Source organism: Physeter macrocephalus, unplaced genomic scaffold (genome assembly GCF_002837175.3).
Source record: "Physeter macrocephalus isolate SW-GA unplaced genomic scaffold, ASM283717v5 random_846, whole genome shotgun sequence".
Classification (NCBI taxonomy): Eukaryota; Metazoa; Chordata; class Mammalia; order Artiodactyla; family Physeteridae; genus Physeter; species Physeter macrocephalus.
In genome coordinates this window covers 1-8,106 of record NW_021146132.1, presented here as the reverse complement: position 1 = coordinate 8,106, position 8,106 = coordinate 1, and the positions used below count along the sequence as shown (strand labels likewise).

Genomic DNA, 8,106 nt, shown 5'->3' with positions numbered 1-8,106 from the left:
CTGCCCACTCTGTTTCCAGAAGCGCTTCACCTCAGACCCCAACACGTTGGCCCACGCCCATGTAGACTTGAGTGTGAGCTTTCATGCTGCCGTGTTCAGGGGTCTTCAGGCCCCATGCCTCCCTGTTCTGTTTGTCCTAACTCTTCCCAGACACGCCCACTGCCTGAATGTTAATAATTTCCCCTTGGAATTATGTAATTCAACTGATATCCTTTTAGAACACGGCTCTTAATAGACAATAGCAGGGCTGCCTGAGCTGCCCGCAAAGAAAAGCGGACTGTAGATTGCATTTGCTCTCCAGGTAATACTAACATTCTGGTTTTTCACGTGTGACTCCCCCAGGGACACGAGCCTGACTGCTCTGGTGGATGAGCCAACCTTAACCCTGCCCTCTTCTCGCCATTAGCATGCCCACTGCCTGTGTCTGTTGCCGGACTGGACGAGATCCTCTGGGTTCCAAACCTGGCTTTATAGATGAACTCCCCGCTTGCCGCTCTACCCATGACAGTTTCTGGTCAGCTGAACTTAAATGGATTTTGAAAGTGAAAGTGACCAATGGTCTGTTATGAAAAGCAGTGGTGCATGAAATAAGATTATGAGCAAGCTTGGGAATTAACAGCAGAGATCCCCTAACCTGGTCCGAACAGCATGTCTGCCCATTTAAGGACATCTTTCCCTTCCTGGCCACTTAACAAAGACTCTGTTAGTAATGTGCGCAGAGTCAGACCTGGGTTCTCATTCCAGGTTCACCGTGTACTGTGTGACGCTGGACATGATCGTTACCCTCTCTAAAACCAGGGCAATCTCAGTGCGTAATAGAATTCAGCATGAATGGTGCCCCTGGGGTTATGCAGTGCAGCTGACCTGCTAAACCTAAGTGCCTCACTTACAATGAGGGCACTTGCTCTATAGGGTTACTGTCGAAATAATGTATATATGTAATGTGCCCAGCACTGGTGCCCTCGTAGATAGTAAACACTCAGTGAGCAACAGCCCACAGCATCATTTTTATTATGAATGAAAATTCTCTTGGAGGTTAGCTAGAATCTAGGATTGGAACTTCACCGAGGACAAAGCACCATAGCCAGAGCAGGCAGGGTGGGCTGGGCACAGGCCTGTGTGTTGGGAGCATTTAAGTAGAATCAGGGGTCAGCCAGTCTCTTTCCTACAAAGAAGGTAAAAGTCAGGGTCTCTTTGCCGCTGCTACTGCATCTTCCTGCACGTTGGAACAGCTTCTTTCTAGGCAGGGTCACATTCAGTGGAAACACTAATGCTGAGAAGTCCTGAACCTATACACAGAGCCTCTTCTAGACTTGGCTGTGGACCATAGATAAGCCACCTGTCACCAAAGGGGTGGGGGGAGCCAGGACTCCATACGTACCACGTGGACATCTAAGAAGGAGTGGCTTGAGTATCTGTGCCATGCACTCCGACTGCCATGGGGTATTTGGAGGATGATCTGCCAACACCAAGGGCTCTCCCATGCTTTCTCTGTACTGGACTCTGACCTTACTCATTTCCCAGTGTCACTGGGACTTGAAAATGTGGGACACAGGGATGACTTATTTAGAGCCTGGCTGGTCCACGCTTCCTTATCCTCTGAGGGTGTAGTGGTGGTCTTTTTTGTCTCCTTACCATGACCACAGCAGTCTGATTGCCATTGAGTTTCTCTTTGATCTGTGTTCAGTTGGAGGGCTGGAGGAGAGTGGAGTGCCAGGCAGGAGCTCTAAAGAAAGATCTAGATGTTAGCCAGGATTAAAATGGATAAGAAGAGGACCCACGACAAACCCTTCGTGACACTCATTGCAGCAAGAACAAAAGCTGTCCATTGAACCAGGAATGAAAGGTCGAATTGGAAGCCGCTTCACTGTGCCATTTTTCTCTCCAGGTTAGCATAATGCCTTCCTCTTCTCCCTTTCCCTTCTCCTGGTAAACTGGAATTCTGTGTAATGGTCACCAGAGAAGGATCTTGGCGTTGACTGTCTACACCCAGAGATGGAAGGTCATGCAAAGAAGACCAACAGGTCCGTCCTTCCCCAACCAGAGCCCTGCATACGCCACTGCACTTCAGGAGTCTCTCCAGTGCTTGCAGTGCTGGGACGCCGTTAACCTCTCCAGTTAAATAAATCTAAAACTACTGACCCGGGATTTTTATAGCAACACTGCAACCTTACATGAGGAGATGCAACAAATAGTCCATTACCACTGATTGGACATGGATTTTTGGCCTGGCCACTTGCCACTTGGTAATTTTAGAATAGGGTCACTTTCGGAATTGGAAGATTCCTTGGAGGAGGATGCTGGTATTTGCTAAATAGTTGTTGCTTATCTTCATGCCCTCTTATAGCTGCACTCTCGCTCCTGAGCGTGGGGCCGGTCTCTCTGTTTGCCTGGCAGAGACGGCCAGAGCTCATCCTTCATCGGTTTACAGGGCTGCAGACGTGGCCATTTCCAAACGCCCAGGGTGCACTTAACCACTTCCTCCTTCTAATCTCAGCACTTCCACTCTAAGCACATCAGCAGCTTTGTAACTTGCATTTTATTTTGCTCTGTGTTTTGGCCCTTCAGGTATTTGTGGGAGGAAGGCGGGGAGACTGGCGAACTGTGTTGTCATTGATTTCAGAATTATACACTCACACCCTGAGTCACCGTCCCTGGAGAATCATGCCAGGGCTCTCACTGCTTTCACACATGGCTTTTTATGGTTGGGTTCTGTTTTATATTTGACATGTGACTGCCTACTTTGCTTTCACCCTCTGCAAAATGGGAGCACTCAGCCCTGTTCCACCTGGAGAACGCTGAAAGGCATGGTGGCGAGATCCCTGAGGAGCCCCTCGTCATTCCCACGTATGCAGTAGAGGGTTGCCAGGCCCCAGATGACAAATAACCACCCACAAGCTGAGGGCACTGTGTGACCTGGAGGGAAGCTCCGGTGAGGCAGTTTTTTTCCTCATCTGCATCTGAATAGTTAGACCCAGTTGATGAAACAAGAGAACTGTCGTTCCTGGACCCTGAGATCGGACCATTCTTTACCTCGTTGAGCTAACCTTGGGTCATATTTCCCCTTTCCCTCTGCCATGCCGTCTGTCTGTTACATTGCCTCTCACTTGACATGACTTTGGCTCTAATAAGCAGTACTTCGTAAACAGCAGCTGTCCCCGAGCACTGAAGAATTCTCTCGGTCTTCCGTAAAGCCGGCTGCTCGGGCCAGGTCCTGAGAATCAGACACTACACGTATGTCTTTCTGTTATGGGTTGATATGCCCGTCTGTGGTAATAGTGTGCCCTGTTTCCTGCTTCGCCGGGGAACACTGTGTTTACATATAACCTCATCAAGCCTGTCGGCACATGATCCCAGGATTCAGATCCAACCTCTCACCTTTTGATCTTTTTGACGTGTCTTGCAGCCCGGAGTGTTTCAAGGGTCAGGCTTGAACCCCGGAAGCCATTGTCTTTGTCAGTAGCAAGTATGATGCAGGATAGTTTCACCTTTATCTGCTGCCTATCTAGTTTTTTGGGGTTTACTTGCCAGTTGACCCAGGGGGTGGGGTGAGTACAGCGAAGCTAGAAGCTAGAGATTACTCTCGAAGCATTTGGTTCCTGCTCCCCCGTGCAGAATTTTAGTCAGTTGTTGAGATAACCTAGCCAGACACCACTGAAGGATGGCAGAGTCAGAAATTCATGAGGCCTTGGGATCAGCAGCGCCTCTCAGCGTACAGGAGGAGGAGCCACGTGGCTTCTGTGGAGCACAGGAGGGCGCGGAGGGAGCTCCGAGGCTGCTCTCCATGGCAGCCCTGCCCGGGGTGAGGAGGGACTCTAGCTGACGCGTTCACACGTCCCCCGAGCATCCTTAACACCCCGTGACAGGAAGACCACCTCCAGGGAGGCCCCGCGTTCGCCCACTGCCCAGACTTCTTCTGTCTGCCCTTCCTCTCCCACTTGCCCACCCCCCCCTCTTGTGTTTCTGTAATTTGTACAGTATCATTGAGAGGTGCTGAAGAGATCAATAGCGGTTCACCTTTTCCCTTATTGCTTACAGCGGCGGCAGGGACAAATGGCAGGCAGTCCCCATTCATTCATCACGAGCGATCCATTTCCTACCACGCCGTCAGTGACCTCTCTCTGCCTGTTACTTTGCTGGTCTGCAACTTGGCCTACTCTTTGGGCCGGTATAACAGGCGTGAGGGAACCACTGGGTTCGGCTTGTATAACCAAAGCCGGGTGGGGAAGGAGACTGCGGGCAGTGAGGGGGAGAAGCCTAGGGAGCCTGCTCTTTGACTTGTGGCTGTATCTGAGGGGCTGGCCACATGGGCTGTACTCTCAGGTAGAGGCGGCGTGGCGTGGCTGCCTCCCCCAACACTTTCCTCCCCCTGTTCTCCTAAAGTGCGCAGCCTGCCTTTATTACGCTTTTTTCTACAGAATGGAAATGGAGTACGCTGAGTGAAAAGCCCATGACCCCTGGGAACTGGCTGTTTTGGCTGCCCGTGAGCCTTAACTTTGGCTCAGCCCGAGGGAATTAGTGGAGTGGGGAGTGGGGGGGGGGGTTCTTATGTTAGGAGGACTCTGTTTCCACCAGGGGTGAAGAACGGAGACAGTTCTCATCAGCTGCTGTCTTTCTCACCTTTAGAAACAAGCCCCAGAAGGGTGGGTGCATGTGTGCACCCGAGGGAATTAGTGGGGTGGGGAGTGGGGGGGGGGGGTTCTTATGTTAGGAGGACTCTGTTTCCACCAGGGGTGAAGAACGGAGACAGTTCTCATCAGCTGCTGTCTTTCTCACCTTTAGAAACAAGCCCCAGAAGGGTGGGTGCATGTGTGCATGTGCGCGTGTGTTGTTCTGTTCTCCCTCAGTGGAAACACCCTCTGGCTCTCACTTGGGGAAGGTGATGGAGAGCCCCCCCCGCCGCCCCGCTCCAGGCCCAGCCCCTTCATGACATTTCAGGCGCCAAGCACTAACGAGTTGGTTTTTAAAACCTGCGTCTCGAATGGCAAATATTATAACGTCACTCACCTGGTGGGACGCCAAGGATCTTTGAATCCCAGGGCACTTAAGAGGGAGGTTGGCCCTGACTGCAGAGGCAGCGCTCGGCTCACCCAACCTCTTCTCCCCTTGTGCGTGGTGGTCTGAATTTTGTTGGTTCTCTAGCACGTACCTTTACACAGAAGCACCTGTTGTCCACCATGCCCCGCAGTGTCGTTAAGCCCTCTCAGTCCCTCCACAGCATGAGCCAGTTCCAGAAACTCCAGTCAGTAGAGTTTTGCCTGCGGAGCAGCAAATGTTTGGAGGGCCGCCCGGAAGCTGCCCCTGCTCCGTGACCTGCGCCACCCGGCAGAGAGAGCCACTTACCTGAGCGGGCACTTCATGGGAGTCGCGGTTCCCAGAGCTGTGGCTGCCGTCGGGCAGCTTGCAGTCTTCCGTGTCAGCCCGAGCACAGGGCCAGGCTTCTGCAGAGGAGCAGTGCCATTGCAGTCACGTATCCTGAGTCAGTGCCCAGTGGGTCAAGGTCACTATTTTGGATGCCCCTCTCCCAGTAGGGAGATTTCGCTAGAAACCCGGTGCCACTATGTCAGGTAGCTCTGCGGTCTGCAGGTGCCAGACCCGGAGAAGGCAGCCAGCTCTCTGTGAAGCTGGTTAATTACATGTGAAGCTGCCAGCAGGATGATTGTTCTTTTCCTATGGATCATTAATAAACCATCCTGGCCTGCATAGATGGGGAGAGGGAAGTCTCTGACAATTCCATCACCTTCCTCGGCTTCATCAGACAGGTCTTCCTTTCCTCCCTTTCAGTCTAAAGCTTTCCAAGTGGCTGGGGAGGAGGAGAGGAGGGAAAAGAAGTTTCCACTTAATGCACGTGTTTTTCTCCTAAGCTGGAAAGTGGCCCCCTGCTTTCAGATCGTCTTGGCAGCCAGAGTACGGAGGGTTCGAGGCTTGCCATGGGTGGGAAGTGCTAGTGGCTCCGCTCCTAATATATTTGCAGCAAACTACAGAACGGGCCCTATTTGGAGACGAGGCAACGAGTGCAGCAGGTAGCAAATAGTCCTCCACTAGGGCCCTGGATGGGCACCATCTTCTTCCTTCAGCCAAGGCAGCCTCAGTTCCTGCTATGCCTGAGTACAGAAAGCATGTCTGGTTTTTTAGAAGCTTTTAGGCAAAGATGAGAGAAGGCAAAGCAAATAAAATATGGGAAACTCAGTCTAGTTAAAAACACTGCCCCGTCAAACAACCTAAAATAGAGCTTTTCTTTTGTCAGAAGAATTTAGAATAGAAATCTACATTTCTCCATAGAGCATTGAGTGCAAAAATAAAAAAGGGATTATAAATAGAAATAAGCATGACCCATTCAGCTTCCAAGGACTTGAGCGTACAGCCTTCTGAATACTGCCTTAGAGCATTTTATAGCTAGGAGGCCTCTAGGCGTTACACTGTCCAATCCAAACGGTTCACAGTGGTTTAGAGCTGAGGCCGGAAGAAGGTAATCACTAGGGCACGTTCACACGGTAATTCATAGACCTGCCGTCTCCACGCTCCCGTTGTATTGCTCCCCTCTGCACCTCCCAGGCAAAAGCCGCCGCCACCTGTCCATCCGCTTGCAGTACAGGTGGCAGTAACTGGAGACTGTGACATCGGTGGTGTGTAAAAGGGAGTCAGGTGAATGTGACAGGTGGACAGAAGCGGTAAGCAACGTGTGTTCTGTACACTCCGTTGTGAGAAAAGAACAAGAAGCTAAGTCAGGAGGAAGTCCTCCGGGGCCTCTGCGTTCTGTAAGGGAGACTCGCTAGACAAGGGTGCCGAGAGAACGGCAAACAGGACGGGAAGGCCTGCCAGAGCGGGAGGAGGACAGGTGTCTCACCCACCTGGAATCGTCCAGTGCTTTTCCTGACATGTGAATCGTAGAAAAGCTGCTGTCTTTCTTGCCAAAAACTAAGCTTCACGAGAGCCCAGAAGAAGCAACCACGGAGTGCCAAGTCGAGGGTTTTTTCTTTTTCCTCTGTGTGCGTGTGTTGGGGGTGAGGAGGGCGGTTTACAGAATTGGCTTTGCTTCGCTTTTCTCACTGAGAGAGGGGGGTAGGGGTCAGATTTCCTGGCTGGATTGCCCTTGAGCTCCTTGGGGAGCTGGGATTGCCCCCCAGGCTCGAGCTCTGTGTTCTGGCCACGTTCAGCCCAGGCACAGGGTGGCCCCACCGGCTGCCCTCCCAGCATCCTGTGCTCTTAGACCTGCTCCCTCTACTGTCACAGGAGGCTGATCCGAAAGCCAGGCCGTGGTATCAGGGTCTGGGCTTCACCTCCACCCTATCGCTGAGGCAGGTTACCCATCTTGTCAGCGGTGATGTCTGTCTGTCTTTCTTGGGATTGTCAAGTGGGGGAGGAACAGATTACATTTTCCAGCAATTTAACTTTATTAACGCTGATTTTCCCCCCCTTTTCCCAAAGCACAACTAAATGGAGCTAGACACACACACAAGGGCTATATTTGGTCCTGATGGTGCGGTAGAGTAGGGAAGGCACAAACATAGAGGATTGTCTGCTACCTAGTAAACACAGGGAGGTGTCAGGGCTGGAGAATTCAATAGTAATAATAAGTATTTATACGGTGCAATGACAACTTTGATACAGGGCATAATTTTCTGGGGCTTGCTATTAATTGTGCTTCTGCCTGTGAATGGCCCCCTGGTGAGGGGCTGTGAACACCACACAGAGTTAAGCTATATTAAACATCAATTAAAACGGCGTAAAATAGAAATGGAATAAAATACGCAAAGGTCAGAGTGGCTGTGAACATGCAGGTGAGAGAGGGGAGAGAGAGGGGTTAGGGCCTGGTGAGCCTAGTACACTGGTGGATTCATGCTCCTAGTTGCTCTAAGCTTTTGAGTTTTCAGGTTTAGAAGGTTGGCCAGAGAGTGAATAATGGTACCCTCCAACCTCCCCCAGTTCAGTTCTTCCCCAAAAGGGTTTCAGGAACTACTCATTGTGGCCACTAAGAAATGAGCAGACACAACCAGGCAATCTACCAGCACTGTCCAGTAGAACTTTCTGTGAGGATGGAAGTGTTCTTTACGTGTGCTGTCCAGTATTGTAGCGTCTAGCCACTTCTGGGTACTGTGTACTTGA

General features: G+C 51.2%; 1 long non-coding RNA gene across 1 annotated transcript; it reads right to left on the bottom strand.

Annotated features, from left to right (window-relative positions):
- Positions 1-588: 588 nt before the first annotated feature.
- On the bottom strand, positions 589-8,099 carry LOC114485243 (uncharacterized). The gene is made up of 3 exons (XR_003678728.2): positions 5,344-8,099; positions 5,150-5,258; positions 589-1,726 (listed from the first exon to the last, which is right to left on the bottom strand). It is a non-coding gene; the product is annotated as an uncharacterized lncRNA (long non-coding RNA).
- Between the last annotated feature and the right edge of the window lie 7 nt (positions 8,100-8,106).